Below are 16,885 nucleotides of genomic sequence, written 5' to 3'. Positions count from 1 at the left end.
ATCATTACTGCTTGCACAGACTTTTGTGTGAAAAAGATCAGATAAAAGCTGGAATTGTGACTACAAACCAGAAAAGGAAAGGAAGTCAGGGCAGGAAATGGGCATGTCATGTCCCATAATTTGCCAGCACTTCTTAATTCTCCATTGTTGTAAACTTCATATTCTATTTCTGTTTATCCATCCTTTTCTCCAAGGCTGGAAACTCAGAATAGCTTTGCTTGTGCTATCCCCATCTGTCCCAGCTGTGTGCTATTTCTGAGCAAATGATGCCATTTGCAGCATGCTCCCATACTGTGTAACTTCTGCAACAGGCAAATATCCACCAAAGCCTGTAGGGGCAACACCAAAATTTATTACCCTGGTGACCTCACTCAGCTCTCCAAGAGTTGAAGTTTAATGCACTAATTTATGATATCAGTCTACTTTCTGCTGTGGTACTGTTTCAAAGTGCCTTCTGCGTTTCAGGGAGTGTCTTGAGTTCAGTACATTTAAATCACTTTTATATGATTTTTGGTTCAATAAGGTAAATTTGTTGCCAATATAAAATGTCTTCAAGTATTTTGGGAAGAAGGTTTGATTTCAGCTGGTGTTCATTATGGGAAGACTAATAGGGCCTTTGATCCCATTAATTTGTTATTGACCCTTAACCTCCTCTGATGGGTCAGGCATCCTGACTTTAGTTTCAGAACAAGTTTACCCATTGAACACAGTGAACAAATATCCTGTTGTATAATATCTTTCTTTAGAAAAGTTCCATTCATCTTTAGTGTCTGATTTTAACAATTTCTACTTTGTATCCCGTCCTACCTGTGTGTAACTTGAGCTATTAGAGGCAGGTTACACAGCTTTGCCAGGGTCCCATACCACGTCCTGGTGTCTCCCCAATACTGTAATATAACTGCCAAGAGATCTGTGTTTGTAGAGTCATAGATAATATCTTTTTCCAACTTAATCCGTCTTGGGTCGTGGCTTTTCTAGTTCATCATATAGAGTCCTATGAAATTTTCTGCAGAGTACTTCAAAACAGCCCAGCCTGCTTCTGGAAAGAAGAATGCTAGCTCCAGGAGACTTGGCATTTCTCTGGAAGTGCTTGTGTTGTGGAAGCACCAAAACACAAGCTCAGTCAGTAGCAGTATGCATGGTGATACAACTTATTTGTATCACTTGGTGGATAGGGAATTGATGGTCACACTCAAAGAGTTGCAGTCAACAGCTCAATGTCCAGGTGGAGATCAGTGAGGAGTGCTGTTCCCCAGGGGTTGGTACTGGGACTGTTTAACACCTTTGTCGGTGACATGGACAGTGGGACTGAGCACAGCCTCAGCAAGGCTCTCACAGCACCAGGCTCTGTGCTGTGACTGACACTCTGGAGGGAAGGGATTACATCCAGAGGGACCTTGGCAGGCTTGAGAGATGGGTCTGTGTGAACCTCATGAAGTTCAACACAGCCAAGTGGAAGGTTCTGCACCTGGCTTGGGGCAATCCCATGTGCAAACCCAAGTTGGGCAAAGAATGGACTGAGAACAGCCCTGAGGAGAAGGACTGTAGGGTGTTTGTGGATGAGAGGCTCAACATGACCCAGCCCATGCTCCTGCAGCCCAGAAAGCCAACCATGTGCTGGGCTGCACCAAAACCAATGTGAACAGCAGGTTGAGGGAGGTGATTCTGCCCCTCTTCTCCATTTTCATGAGACCCCAACCTGAAGTACTGAGTCCAGCTCTGCAGTCTCCAATACAAGAACGTGGACTTGCTGGATCAAGCCCAGTGGAAAGTGAGAAAGGTGATCAGAGGGCTGGAGCACTTCTGTGTAGACAGGGTGAAAGAGGTGGAGCTGTTTAGCCTGGAGAAGAGATGGCTCCAGGAAGAATTTATTGCAGCCCTCCAGTAGTAACAGAATGGCTTCAAACTGAGAGTAGATTTAGATTAGATGTTAGGAAGAAGTTCTTTACTGTGAGGATGGTGAAGCACTGGAACAGGTCACCAAGTGAGGTTGTGGATGCCCCATCACTGGAAGTGTTCAAGGCAAGACTGAATGGGGCTTTGAGCAATCTAGTCTAGTGGAAGTTGTCCCTCCCCACGTCAGGGATGTCCTGGATCTGGATGCTCTTCAAAGTCCCTTCCAACCCAAACTGTTCTAAATATCTGTAATTCTATAGGCGTTGTCATAATAATAGAATTCCTTGGTTTTCCATAATACATTTCTTCAGCTTTTTGCTTTCTCTGTCCTCCTGAAACCAAGAGAGTCTGCATGCCTTCCCTTATGTGAGAAGCTTTTCAGGAACGGCCTCTTCTGACAACTGAGAAGAATGCTGTGTGCTGCAACACTGCCTTATCAGCCAAGCCAGGGTGACTTTTGGTCAGGTGTCTACTGTCTCTGCAAGCAGCTTTTCAGTCTGGCTTCCCTGGTTGTCAGCCTGGCAGCCAGAGCACTGGTGAAGAAGGATAGTGCAGCTGTGCTTCTCTGTCTGACTGTAACATTCCCAGCCCAGGATACAGTGCCTCATCTCCACCATGTTGAAGAGACTAACAAAATTAGGAGGGAAGGAAGGAGTTTAAAGCTTTATGACAATTTGTCTTTAATCTCCAGACAACCTATGCCTTTCCTTGAAAATTTGTGTGTCTTCAGGAACCTGTCAGCGTAAGACAATGAGCTGGTCCAGGGTGGAAACCTGAGCTGTCTCTTCTCCTGCTTCCCTGAAAGAACAGTAAATTTCCTGCACCATCCTGCCTAGGGCTGAGGTGCAGTTCTACAAATGCAGGTTCAATATGGCAAGGTACTATACAGCACCTCCCAGCCCAGCTCCCTGGTTTGTAAATGAAAGCAAAGGGTGCCTTCACTGACATTTGCCTGTGCATTTGGAGCCCCTTTAACAGACGTTTCTGTGTGTACCATCTGTGCACCCTACGAGTGTGCTGTGTCCCCGATGCTCCCTCATCTGCGTGGCCTGAGGGCAGGCAGCACCCTGCTTGTGTTCAACAGCTCATGCTGGCTTCTGTGCTCAGTGCTTTGTTGAATTGCTGCTGTCCTGTCATGCAACATGCCTTCTGTCTTGACTCTCTTCTTATCAGCCTGGAATGTTACCTGGTAGGGGAGAGCATGGCCATCCTCATCTGGCTGTTGCGTCTGGTTTTTTGCCATGCTACTAACACTTCTAATGGCCCAGAACTTCTTATAAACTCTTCTTCTAATAAATTAACCTTGTAAGTTTATGTTTTCCAATGGACCTTTTTTATTAGGAAATCTTATTTATATACAAACATACAGTAAAAATGTGAGAAAGATGTACCTTGCTGAAAGCATACCGACTGCAACTTAAAAGGCTTTTTTTAAGCCTCTATTTTAGTTTCCATATGCTTTTTATCTTTTGAACTACAGAGAACAATTTCCTCTGCTTTGAGGAAGTTCTGTAATTTAACTTCTCGTTTCCAACATCCTCCTGTCTGTTTTATCTCATGTCTTAGGATTTTAAAGAATTTCATTAGCCACTTTAAAGACATTGCTTTAGCTGGAATCTGCTTTTCTCTGTAAAGCCTTTTAAAAAAATCTTTTAAAGCTTTATATTTCTTATAGTGTCTCATATAAGGGCTGTATTTCACATTTGAACCAAAAGTACTTGTCTTGCTAAAGTCTACATCTTCCCTGTAACTCTTGGAATGAAAAGCATTTGAAGAGTTTCCAGGTTCCAAGTTGGTCTCGTTTCTGAGGACCTTCCCAGCTCCTTCACTCCTCCCTGTAGGTCTGGACCTTCCTCTCTCACCCATGCTCTCCAGGGAGCTCTTGCTGTCCACCCTATGCCATGATCTCTTTGGCATCTGAGCAAAAAGGAGAAGATGGTCTCAGCTGGGGGCTTGTTTTTCACATTGTCCGAGTTCTTCTGTCTCTTCCCTGGAATCTCTGCCTCCAAAGCATGTACAGTTACAGTGCCAGATTTTCCAGGTGTCTTTGTTCTAAAAGTATGGTCTTGTGTTCCTGTGTAACTTCTTGGAATAGCTTGTCTTGTCCAAAAGCTCTGCTTTCATTAATACTGCTTAGCTGCAGATTAATAATGATCCTGTAGTCATCATGCTTCTTATTAAATATTTATGTTGTGGTAGCACATAAAGACTGTAAGTGGGGTCTAATTGTGCTGATTTATTCAGGCCAGTTCCAAGACCTTTGGTACTACTAACTTTAAGCTAGCAACCCTCCTATGTGCCCCTGTCTTTCAGTGTCATTTTCCTTGGTCAGGTCAGCATATGAAATGGATCCCTGATTCCCTGTTGTGGAAACTGAACAGCTGAAAACTGCAGTGTGCTGACAGCTCCCAGCGCTTGTTCTCTCTTCATCCTTTCTTTGATTTATTCTTGGAGTTTTCTAAAAGAAGGGGACAGGGTAGCCTGTCTTCCGAATTCCCCTGCAAATTTTTGCCTTTGTCAGTGTGTCTTTTCTATGTCTGTTGATTGTAAAGATTGTGAGGCAGCACAGGTGAGCAACTGCCTACTGCCCTCACACACATAATGCAAATTGCTTCTCAGCTCAAACTATATAGCTCAGCTGCTGCCTGTGCCTTATACATGTTGAAGAATCTTAATATCTTTCCCATTTTTTAAAAACTAATCTCCTTTAATCCTGGCAGCACTGTAAAGTTCAAAGATGTTCTGCATTATGTGCAGGTAGGATTATGGTTTATTCGTTAGTAGAAGGGAAAGATTGATCCCCCCATTGCATCCCTGGTAGTTTTTTCTTTGCTGAAATCCTAACTGGTGCTTTTTTTCTCTGCTCAGTCTGATTCTGCAGAAGGTGAAGGTATAACATTCAATACAAAAAGTAAATGCCACAAGTCCTGTTGAAAGCAGAAAACTATCATTACTCTTTCTGTGACAGATGTGTAGTATTCTGAATCAAGCTGTGCAAGGTGATCTGCCCTTACACCATCTACTCTCCCTTTGGCCACTGTGTTATCATCTCCAATTTTCGTTGTTTTAATGGGTGCTCTGATTTAGAAGGAGGAAAATTCTGGATCCAGAGCAAGACATAAGCTTGTCAATAAATATTCCCTTCTTGTTTTAGGATTTCCTTAAACTCGTAAGGTCCAGTTGTCAACACAAATCTGTCATCTTGGGCAGCAAATCACTCTAAGGCAAAGCAAAAGAAATTCTCAGCTTGAAGTGCCCCCAAACCCTTCTTATAGTGATAGGAGCCCTGCAAGATGTGCTTTGCCTTGTCTCTCTGGGTGATGGAAAGTGGAGCTTTGTTGACAAGCTACAGACCAGTTGTTTATTTTAAGAAAGTGGAACAGAATACATTGTTGCATTACAGAGCAAAATCATCTAGTAGAAATAATGAAGGCAATTCTGAAATAATATAGCTTTCTTAACTTTTGGGGTTTGTTTGGTTTGGGGTTTTTTGGGGGGGAAGGTGTGGGGGTTTTTTGTTTTGTTTTGTGTTTATTTTTGTAATAGCTGGAAGTCTTTATTAGCACTGTGCTGAAGGTAGGAATCTTTTGTTCATGTCCTCATGTTTTGTAGGCACTAGCCAGCACGAAAGACAAGTGAGCCCTGGTCTTACAGGTCCTTATAGGTCCAATGGCTTCTTTTGCACAAGCACATTCTCTATTGTACAACTACTTCTGTATATCAAAGAGGCTCTTAGGGCTAAAAATCCTTTGTCTCCTAGTCACAGCTCAGTTAAGTCCTGTCTGTAGATTATGATTACTAAAATCTGACATGGAACCAAGAGTTTTAAGAATTGCAGGGGTTCTGTCTTGATTATAAAGTGGATGTAAACTATCTGTGTAAGGAGAACACAGAGCAGAATTGGATGCTTCAGCATTTGGAAAAGACATAAATAGAAATTCTGGTGCAACTCTGAACATGTCCAGAATTTACACGATTAGCATAGTAAGTGAGGATATATGGACATGAGAAAAGAGGAGGAAGTACAAAAATAAACCTTTCAGCAGTTCAGTCTGGAAAGTCTTCTGGCATGATTCAATGACTGGTAATTAATAAGCAAGGAAGATCCAGAAAAAGAAGGAAAATATGAAAAAAATAACAAAAAACCCCAACCCAACAAAAAGCAACAGCAAACAACAGTGAATGAATTCAATAAATTATGAAAATTATATAGCCATCTGGATAGACCCAGATGCCTGGGGTGGGCATTCTCCATCTAGAGTCAGAAACCTCTGATGTAACCTATAACTGAGTTTGAAGATGATTAGAACTACAAGCAGAACATGTCACAGTGGTCTCAGCTGTTCTGAGTATGGCTTTATGGAATTCACAAAAACAGTCCGTGTAACAAGAAAGCATCTGCAGATTCATCTGGAGGTTGTGTCTGGGCTGAGCAGGAGTATTTGTGGTCTGTGTGCTAGATGCCTGTAAATAGGTCTGCAAGGTTCTGTGGGTGATCAAAACGTTGTCAAACTTGGTTCCTGGTGTCCTGGTTTTAGCCTGACTCTGCTAAGGTGCCCCATAAAGCCACTATTGGCACCGATGCCAGCCCAACATTGATGTTTACAAGAAGGAGCAGAAGCCAGTTACCTAAGCTGTAGCCAGAAATATGAAAGGAGAGGGATCTCAGACTCATAAGGGAAACTGGGGGAACACTGTTTTCCTTTCTGAAGGATTCCTATTGGTCAGGTATGAGGTAAGCTTCTCTTCTGGCCATTACCAGCTGGGTTCGTGCCCTCAATGCCTTACTCCTAAAGATTTTCATGCCAGCGCTGTAAAGTTAAATAGTTGTGCTTTGTAACTGTGAACATCAAAACAGGCTAAAATGCACAGTGCTTCTCTTGCCAATGGGTTTTATCCTTGGTGTGCAGGAATTGAAGACTGGGTTGTTTGTTTGCTCCTCTGTGTGGCACTGGTGAGACTGCCAAGAGTGAGGCAGCCCATTAGATTCTGCAGTATTTAGATTTTTGCTGTGGACAGTTTTGATTGACTGGGAACTGGTGTGAATAAATCCAATTCCAGCTAAAACAATGAAGTTTCATATCTTCCTTCTGATTCCTGAGCCATTCAGTTCCCCTTTTACAAGTATTTTCAAGTAAAGAACGTGTGAAGTTAGAAATGTAACGTGAGCCAGAGGGACCCGAGCAGCAGGGGTGAGACAGTCATGCTACTGTGAACAGGGGGAATGGAAAGTGTGGCTTCTCACTATCTCCCAGTCTTTTCTAGCCTGCCACTTTCTTTCCCCTGTGTACAGTATCTGCCGTCTGTGTGAGTGTAATTTAATGCTAATTAAGAAGTGAGTGGGAGCCATAAGCTCATTTCATTTAGAACCTGGAAATGGCCTCCTGGGAGCCCGGAGAGGGAACCGTCTGCTTTCTCGCCACAAAGCTTCTCCACCTCGCTGCAGTTATTCTAACCACCAAGCTCCAGATCTCAAAATTCAATGCCAACTCAGATTTACAGCGCATTAAGAGACTGAATTAAATCCTCAGCATTCACTTGGCGTCAGCCTGACTGAGTAAAGGATTTCATGGGCTGGGGTGCTCTACAAGGCCATAATTTATAACGTTATGCAGAAGCTGTTCCTCCGAGTTTTATTTTGGCTTGCCGCAATTTCTTTTTATTAAGGCCCCAATAGTATTTGTTGTTTTTCTGTTTGCTTTGATGTGGGAGTTTTAGATTAAATCTAAATAAATAAATGAAGTTTAAAATTAAATTAGGTTTCATTTGCATGAGTTGGGGAGTGAAGTGCATCTTTCTTTCACCATATAAAATGTAACAGACCCATTACCCATCACAGAGCCCTCAGTTGCTTCTGAAGAAAAATGACATTTCCCTCTGCGTAGAAAATACTTAAAAGTCCCAAGAATAGATTTATAGGAATATTTTAACCTTTTCTTTGATCCTTGAAATGTCATTGTTCTGTAGGCTACATTGCAAAACGTGACCTTTTATAGGAACCGTGGGATGGATTTGATCTTTGGAAGACGTTTTAGAGATAATGCACTACAGGGTGCAAAGAACTCATGAAAAAAGAACTGGAAATGGTTTTGTCTGCAGATATTTGTATACACCTCCAGGTGTACCTGAGGACAAAAGGATTGTTTATGATGAGGCTGATACTTCAGGAACAACAATGAAGAAAATAAGATAACACAGCATCTTATTCTGGTTTAATGTGCAACAGTTTTATTTTCATTATATTTAAAAGAAAAATGTAAGTAGCAGAAGTTGTTCACAGGGAGGATGCTTGCAAATTGATGTGTCTGAAATGTAACATTTTTTTATGAGCACTAGATGTTTGCTTTTCTGTGTGCACTCTGACTTCCTGACTGGCAAAACACAAAGCTGAGCAGTTCTGGGAGGAAAAGAACTGTCACTTTGCTTCAGATTCGTGTTTGCCCTGGTAGTCGTCTCCTTCGTGGTGCTTCAGCCCAGCTCTCCTGAGCCTGTAGTCTAGTTAACTCACACCCAGCATTGTCCATGCCATTCACAGGATCAGCTCCCTGGTGAGAGATCTTGGCATGAAAAGATGGGTTTCAGCGTTTTCACAATGACTGCAAGAAGCTTGTGAGTGAAGGCAGATGTGAGCCCATGGAATCCCACTGTGTGGGTGCTGTCTCTTTGCTTTGCTGGTAACTCTTCCAAACCAGATCATTCTGAAAAATATCACTGATATTATAACCAAATCCTGTCAGGTTGTACCTAATTCCATAATTCTTGCATGTGCAGAATTTTTACTGAAATCTGTTGTCATTGGCAATATGAATTGACTTTTCCCCAGAATATGAATGTTTTTTCTGTCCCACTAGCGCTTGCAGCCCAAGCAAATCCAGTGAGAATGCAGTAAGAAAGAAGGTGTGTGAGAGAACAAAGATTCCAGGTTGGCACCCTAGCTATTGTTTATCCAAGTTTAGGGTGAAACAGAAGGCAAAAGCACCAAATGAATTCTGAGGCCATACCAATATTTAGAGCTCCTGGCACTGGCTCTTCAGGCTGCTGAACTGCCTGGCCCCCAGTGAGACTGTGCTGGGCTCCTGTCACTTCAGAACTTGGAATGAAGGTTTAGTCAAGAATTCACAAACACCTTAAGAAGTCAGAGTGCTGAAGAATAAAGGGTAGGAAAGAAATACTGGCCTTGAGGAGATGAAGTTCTAGATGGCAACAACCCTATCTTGCAGAGACTGAGAACCGTGATATGTCACAGACAGTCCTAGGGACCTTTCAGGGAGGCCATGGAGACCTGAGCAACATTGTCTTCAGAGACACTGGGCCTGAAAGGATTTCGTACACACCTAATGTGCCGGAAAAAAAATTAGTGTCTGGGAGTCACTGGCCTTTTTCAGTGTGACATGCCTATTGGGAAGTGATGGCTGGTGACATTTTGAATGTAGGAAGTGAAATGAGAAAAACAAAGATAGCTCAATGGCAAGTTGCATCAGGAAAACGATGCATATGTATATTAAGTGACAGTATAGGTTCCTAATATTGCTCAAATAATTGAGTTGTTACTCTGATGCTTTACACAGATGACTTTTTACAGGGTTGTCCCTCCACTGGGCAAGCAGGGTTCTGCATAGAACAGACACCTGTCTGGTGTGTATGATTTTTGGTCTCTGTGTGCTGCCAAAGACAAGTTGAAAAACACAAGTGCAATGGTATATGAATTTTTCTCTTAATTCTGTGATAGTAGTGTTGAAACATTTAAGTGTAATGTAGTTAACCCCAAATTGCTTTGAAGAGCTAAGAAAAACTTCCAGATGAGCATGGGGTGTTTTGCTTGTATTGTAGGAAAAAGGTGATGATGTGTAAAGCCTGTTGTCAAGTGAGTTGTCAGCAATATTAATGTGATGTGTACCATATCTAGCTGCATCGTGCACTCTGTTAGAGGTCATGAGATTATCAGAAAATCATTATAGCATGAATACATTTTATGCTTGGTGATTCGTATGACACTGTGAGATCAGAAAGAGGATTTTGTTGTCTAGGGAAGCAGCCTAATCTGTGATAATCCAAGCATGTAGTAAATCATAAGAAATCACTGCACCTAAAAAGTCTCCCCCAACAACCAAAAGCGAACTTGCCCCCAGATGCATTTAGGGTTGTTTCCTTTGCCTTCCTCCTATATGTCATTAAACTACGGCCGTAGGATACTTACCTGTATTAAAGAGCAGGTGAGGGATAAGAAAGGCAGTATCAGATGCCTTAAGAAAAAATGCCCTAAGAAAAAAAATTCTAGATGTTTAGTGAGACTATACTTCTAAGTCATGGTTTAAATGCGTGAGACACCATATTGCATTGTAAATTCAAGCCCTCTGTACCAGTGCTTAGGAAGCATCTCCAGCTTAGTTCTCTGAAATAATACTCAGTAGTGAAGTAGTGAAGTTGCTGGGTTTGTCCTCTACACCTTGATGTGGGAGGAAGCACTGGACAGAATCCAGAGCAGAAAATCAGAATGAAGTTTCAAGTAGATTATTAACACGCTTTGTTGTTTTCCTCCTTTCCCCAGAAAACTGCACAAAACAGACGCTTCCCAAGATCTAAGGAGGCATTGAAGGTCTATGGCAGATCTCCTTCAGAATTACTGTACTTGTTTTTTCTCTCAATTGCATAATCCAAATAATTGCCTTTGTTCTGTAATCCAGTGAAATTGATTCATCCTATTCTTAAATCTCTTTCCAGCTGGCACTCCCAAGGTGATCTGTGATACTGGGCATGCCATTCCACAGGCACAGGGAATCTGCCTGGGTCAGTCATCAGACTTGCCTTCAAAGTGAGATGCTTTTGAGACTTTAGAGTTATTGTGTGTTTTCCACTCCATTGCTAGAGGGGTTTGGGGTGAATATTACCCAATGTATCTTTCTAATTTATAGCCATCTGCATTTTAGGCATTTTCTGAGCCAAATATTCCATCTCAGCCATCATGTCTGATAGTCACTGATAGACCTGTCCTCAATGAATTTATCTGACTACATTTGGAGCCATTTATACTTTTGACCTCCACAGAAATCCATGGTCTAATTCCCCAATTCAAGTGTGTGTTATTTTTAAAAAAACCCTTTTCATTTGTTTTAAAACTGCTGCTTGATCATTTTACTGGCTGCCTCCTAGTTTGGGTGGTATAAAAAAATAATGAATAATCATCCCCTATTCAATTTCTGTATACTCTTTATGGTTTTAAAGCTTTCTATCATATTCATCCTCAGTCATATTTTTTCCTAGCTTCAGAGATCTAAACTATTTATTTCGTTCTCATTTAGAAGCTGCTTTGTAACTCTCAACCAACAGAATTGCAACATTATTTTATCTAGTTCTATTATGTTCTTTTCAGGGTGGAAAAATATCACAATTGTGCATAGTATTGTAGATGTGTACTCCACATTGATTTATACAGTAGCATATTTAGAACTTCTTAGTTCCTTCTTGGTTATTGTTCATTCATGAGGGCTACATCCCTGGTTTAATTTCACAGCAGAAGAATGCAGAGGGATGTAATTGGAAAGCTGTGGTCTAACACAATCCAGTCAAGTCAGAAGAAGCCACGTTCTCCAGAATTGCACATCTGTAGCTCAGATCATGATTTATCATTTTCTTTGCTACAGTCTCCATCCATCACCCTTCATTTCACATTCTAATGATCTCGTTTCTTCAGTGTCATGAATTGCTCATCTAGAAAACTTACTAATGGAAGATGTCAGAAATGTAGGTGGATTCTGCTTCTCTGTTACTTAGAAAAATTAACTCCTGGATGCTTTGCATTTCTGAGTTATTTGTTTTCACTTTGGATGCTGTATTTTCAAGGAGTTATTGCTTAGTAATACCAAGGTGCTCTAGTTATTGCTTAATAATAGCAAGTTGCTCTAATACAGAAGGCTGAGTGCCTAAAATTTGTTTTATTGTATGAACTTAGTGCAACCCCCTATCTTTTCAGCGAAGACCACTTTCCTTCTATTTTAAGAGCTACCAATCAGGGAGTATGAGAACAATTCTATTTTGTGACATGAAGGACATTGCATGAGCACACATATTAATTTAAGAGTGATTTTGTCATTCCCATTGGCATTTGGTAGGTTTCACTGCACTTAAGCTTTGAGTTTTGAAGACTGAATTGAATTGCTGATTTCAGAATGTAACTTGTTTTCATACTGGAAATTGCATCCACATCCCAAACCTTTTCTTTTATCTGTCCCTTCATCCCCCCACTCTAAACTCCACATCCTACTAAATCGTTCGATAATCTCTTGTGCCACTGTTCTGAACTTAGAAAAACATGATCTTGGGGAATATCTTCTCAAGAGATTGTTGTTGGGAACCTGCTGTAGAAGTGCAGGAGAAGAAGTGGGAGAGATGTATGTGCTTGGGAGGGAGTGGCTGTGTCCTGGGCAGCTCAAGGACTACACAGTTGCATCTGCCTAAGAAAACTCCAGCTAACAGAAAGGTTAACTCAAGAAACAGAAAGTAAAGCTTTCCAGAAGAGTAAAAGCAAGGTGCTGTATCTTAGACAATTATTATTATGACTGAGTCTTGTCCTGGAACTCTGGCAGGAAGTTGTGGCCTGGCTCTACTACTCTTGGAAGCCACAAGTTCCTTTTCCTCTTCAGTATTGCCCTTTTGCTGCCAGTGGCTCTGAAGATGGACAGTCACAATACAAATGACCCACCCCTCTACAGGGTATAGTTTGAAACCCACCACACTGGCGCAGAGTTTGCATATAGAACAACAGGCTGTAGAAAGCATTTGCAACTACTTTAAACTGGATCAAGATTTTTGCAGCCAGCCTCCCGACAAGTTGTTCTTGGAGAAATAAGAAGGAAAACCAGATGTATCACATTGTGGGCTGAAAGTTCCTTGTTTAGGTCTGCTTGAGATTTACTGTTGTCCAGTGCAAAAGCATGATGCCTGACTGGAGATCACAACAGTGAGTCTGCAGGGTGGCTTTGTCCCCATTGGTGTAATGTCACTTGCAGCGATGAAGGAAAAACATCTCTGGCTGTGTAAAGAGACACCTGAACTTTTTGTCACCTTGAACACTGTGCTTATCCTAGCTTTTCTCTTCCCCTCTGAGCCTTCATCCCTGCTAAAGTTCTTAGAGCAACATTTTTTCCAGTGTTTGGGGAAGTGTTTTTTCCCAAGGACCTATATGTGCTGTCATTTAGTGTAGCTCTGTGATGCACATTAGAATATCTCCTCTGCCTTCACCTCACAAAGCCCAAATGTGAAACCCTTTTCACTTTCTTTCTTTCTTTCTTCCCCTCCCCATGCTGACAGCAATGCACAAGTGATGCATTAGCAACGCATCTGAACTCAAGTCATGGCTGTCTGAAATTTCAGCCCTTATGAGAGACAGCAGACTGTGGAAGCCACAATACTTTATTGTGCCCTAGGGTTGTTGTGAATGAATCATCAAAAGAGTATGATTCAGTTGTAGCCATAACGTTGTTTTTCCTCTGGTGCCACAGGCATGGAAATGCAGAATTGATATGCTCTGAGTGCTGGTCACAGGTGCTGCCTGATCCCTTTAATGCACAAACTGTAATGGTTCTTATTTCTAGTGAATCTAATCCCTAGTACACAACTCCTCTTCTCAGGCTAGGCTTAATTCAGGCACAAACAGTAATGTAAGGACTTTGCTCGTCTGTCTGGCTCCGTCTCTTACTCAGACACTTCACTCTCCAGTGCCTTTTTAGATCTTTCCTATCAGAGCACAACCATCTCTGACACAGACACCAACCAAATGTGTTCACACAGCCCATGCTGCAGGATTTTTGCTTGTTTCAAAATGAGTGTCACCCATGCTTCACCAGTTACGGCCTGGAGACCATAACTGCATAAAAAAACTGCGTCAGGGATAAAGAGGTGCCAGACACAGGCACAGATTAAGATAAAGGACTAGGTAGTTCTAGAGACTTGATTTCTTGATGTAGCTCAGGTTATCTTTGTCAGATTGTCAGTCTGTATGGCATGATTCATTCATGAGATGTTAATTCTGTGTCTGGATCACAGACTAACAGCATACTTGCCTAAATTCTTACCCTGATGCCAAACCACCTTCCCTTCCTGTTCCTACTTACAAAATGTGTTGTACTTGTGAACTTATGGAATTAAACCCTTCATTTCAAACCAGACGGTAGCTGCAAAAATCCTGAGGAAACATCTATGGAGAATTTTCTTTATGTGGTTTCTGTTTCTTCCCTGCTTCCTTCTCCTTTGTGACTTCTGAGAGCAAAACAATACCTCTGTGGACATGTTTCAAAACACTGAACAGGTTTCATCTCAGTGTTCCTCCTGTGCTTTGCAGACACAGTTCTGCATTCTTGTCTTCAGACCTAAGCTTACACAATAATTGTATGAGCCTCTGCTCTGCATCTCCTGCCATGAATCAGCTTTACTACTGTTCGTTATTTCTGTGCCTGTCAGGAAGCTAGATAGAAGTCGCCTCTTCAGATCTTCTCATTCTCTCTTTCACTATTGGACATGGCAAATAAATTAAGATCTCTTCTCCAGAAAGTTTACAGAAGTCCAGAGGAAGAGAGATGCTGTGCAAAGTCATGTATTGCATGGTTGCACTGGCTAGAGGGCTTCTTTTTTGCCTGCCTTTAGCTGATGTATTGGGAAGGATTTGCTCATGGTACCCACGGAAGCAGGTCTTGCTGGAGTGGGAACAGGTGAAATGAAGCAGGAGGTAGAGCAAAGAGAGAGAAAATCTTCAGAGTGACCACTAGAAAAATGCTGAAGATTGTAATGGCAGTAGCAAGGCTTCAGTATGTGGGTTTGTTTGTTTTCTAGCTCTTGCTTACCAGATCTCCTTCACTTCCCTGAGCTCACAGAACTAGAGAATAATGGCAGGACTACTCACAGAACTAGAGGATAATGGCAGGACTACACATACCTTGATGGCACGTTTAACTGATGAGAGAGGTAGAAGGTTTGCCTGCTGTCCACTGATTTCCAAATGTCATTAGAGAACCTTCATTTTTCTTTCACATTTCATGCACTTTCTTCTGCTCCTTTACAAAGAAATAACCAGACAAAATCCCATTCTTTACAGAAGTCTATCTAAAATTCTGTATGAGTGGATTCATGTTGTAGTGCATTTTCTGGAGTGCTCCCACTCCTTAATGCCCAGTTTTTGTGTTTGGTCTTACATCATTCCTTTCAAAGGCATCCTGACGAAGAAATCTAACGGCTGACTTCTAAAAGATTGCTCTAAGCTTGGCAGGACCTCAGTTCATGGAATAGAATAGTACATCAGTGTAAGACAATGTCTGGGCAGTACTTACAGGGCAAGCAATTAAACTGCAACAACAGTGACCCTTGAAATGCAATGTCCTGGCATGTGGTAAATTTTTTCATGTTAAAGGTTATGTTGCTTCCTCAGGAACCATTTGGGGAGATTTTTCACATCACAGTCTGGATGTAATTGGTGCATGCTGCAGATTTATTCCTCCAACAGGTCAAATAACCAGTATGTTTCATTGCTAAGCTGAGCGGAGCTTTTATTTTCTCAAATTATATTTCTATCAAACATTTGTTTGTCTGTTTCACGGTTCACAGAAGATTTGGACCTTTGGCTTGCAGTAAGTGGATTTACCCAATGAGTCTGTTCTTCCTCCAGCTTCTCCTTTAGTGGCAGCTGCTGCCAGCAGAGGAGTAGTTTGCGTGGCCACTAGTGCTTCATTCATGCAGCCATGGCTTTCTCCCCCTGCCTCCCTCACCCCCAGATGGAAATGTGAAAATACATGACAAACTGTCTTCAGTAGCTGGCTTGTAAACTCTTACTATTGCAGCAGTTTGGGGTCCAGTAGTAGTTTCTGTATTTATTGTGCTTTCCAAGAGTTGTAGGGTTCCAGCGTGAGCAGTTTATACTGAGCCTGAACTTCATAGTCTGTGCCCTTCCATAGCTCAGTAGAGAGTACAGGACTCCGGAGAGTCAACGAGAAAGCAGGAGAACACTAAGGAGGCAAGAGAAACTATACAAAATTCTGAAATTACATGTCATCAGTTTTTGCAGAGAAATCCTGTCTCTGCTTTTTGCTGCATTTGCATTACAATATGATATCTAATAATACTATGACAATAGTTCTCAAATAAAACATTATAATGGAATATGGTAATTTGTATGCAAGTTTAGAAACATTTGTAGGATTTTAATTTTCTTGTGCTATGTTTCCCTGTTTTCATTGTCATGGGGTGTCTGAATTGGACATCTTACAGACATTCTCAATAAATAATTTGCACTAATAATTTTGCTAGTAACCTTATTAGACATGTTCTTTCCTGAAGCAGAGGCAGTTAATGATGTACCTGATTTGACTATTCATACATATGCTGAATGCGGTACTCCTTAGCTGTAATTTAGGGAATAAGGTAAATAAATAGGGATCTAAATTATCTGCAGTCTTGCATTAATCCTACATGTGATTCAACTTCCTTTTTCCCCCAGGGAAATAAAGTCCATCTCTGGTCTGTTAAGGTCAGTCTGCTTATACTAAAATTTAAATTACATTATTTTAACTGCAATTATTTTTCATATTTCATTGAGCTTGGCAACATTTTTTATAATGTAAGTATGTTTGAGGAAAGTGATGGGAGGTAATTACTTAACCATTTTCTCATGTAAATCTCTATTTTCTAGTAATGTTCAATGAGGAAACAGCAAGGGGGAGGCAAGGAGATATTACAAGATATTACTATCTGAATCCTATCCTGCCTGGGGAAGGTTTCTAGTTTAAGTGCTCATGCAGAAAATAGGAGAGGCAGATGCAAGTCCATCCTTTCAGGTCAGAGGGCTTTCCATTCTTTAAGGAGGTTCTTTCCCTAACAAATTAGAGTGTGTTTTGAGGCCAATGCCCTTAGTCATGCTTCTTGCAGTCTTGTGAAGGTACTGATGGTGAGAATCCTGAGTTGGCAGGGAGAATGCTTTCATTCCACTTACTCCTCCATTGCATTT

General features: G+C 41.5%; 1 protein-coding gene across 1 annotated transcript in view; it reads left to right on the top strand.

The window, feature by feature from the left end:
* The window catches only part of LOC115904111 (transmembrane protein 263-like), a 200,049-nt gene that overhangs the window by 150,660 nt on the left and 32,504 nt on the right, over positions 1–16,885 (top strand). The gene's annotated exons all lie outside the window — the stretch shown is intronic.

Source organism: Camarhynchus parvulus, chromosome 5, assembly GCF_901933205.1.
Source record: "Camarhynchus parvulus chromosome 5, STF_HiC, whole genome shotgun sequence".
Lineage (NCBI taxonomy): Eukaryota > Metazoa > Chordata > Aves > Passeriformes > Thraupidae > Camarhynchus > Camarhynchus parvulus.
This window is presented reverse-complemented; position numbering and strand designations above follow the sequence as displayed.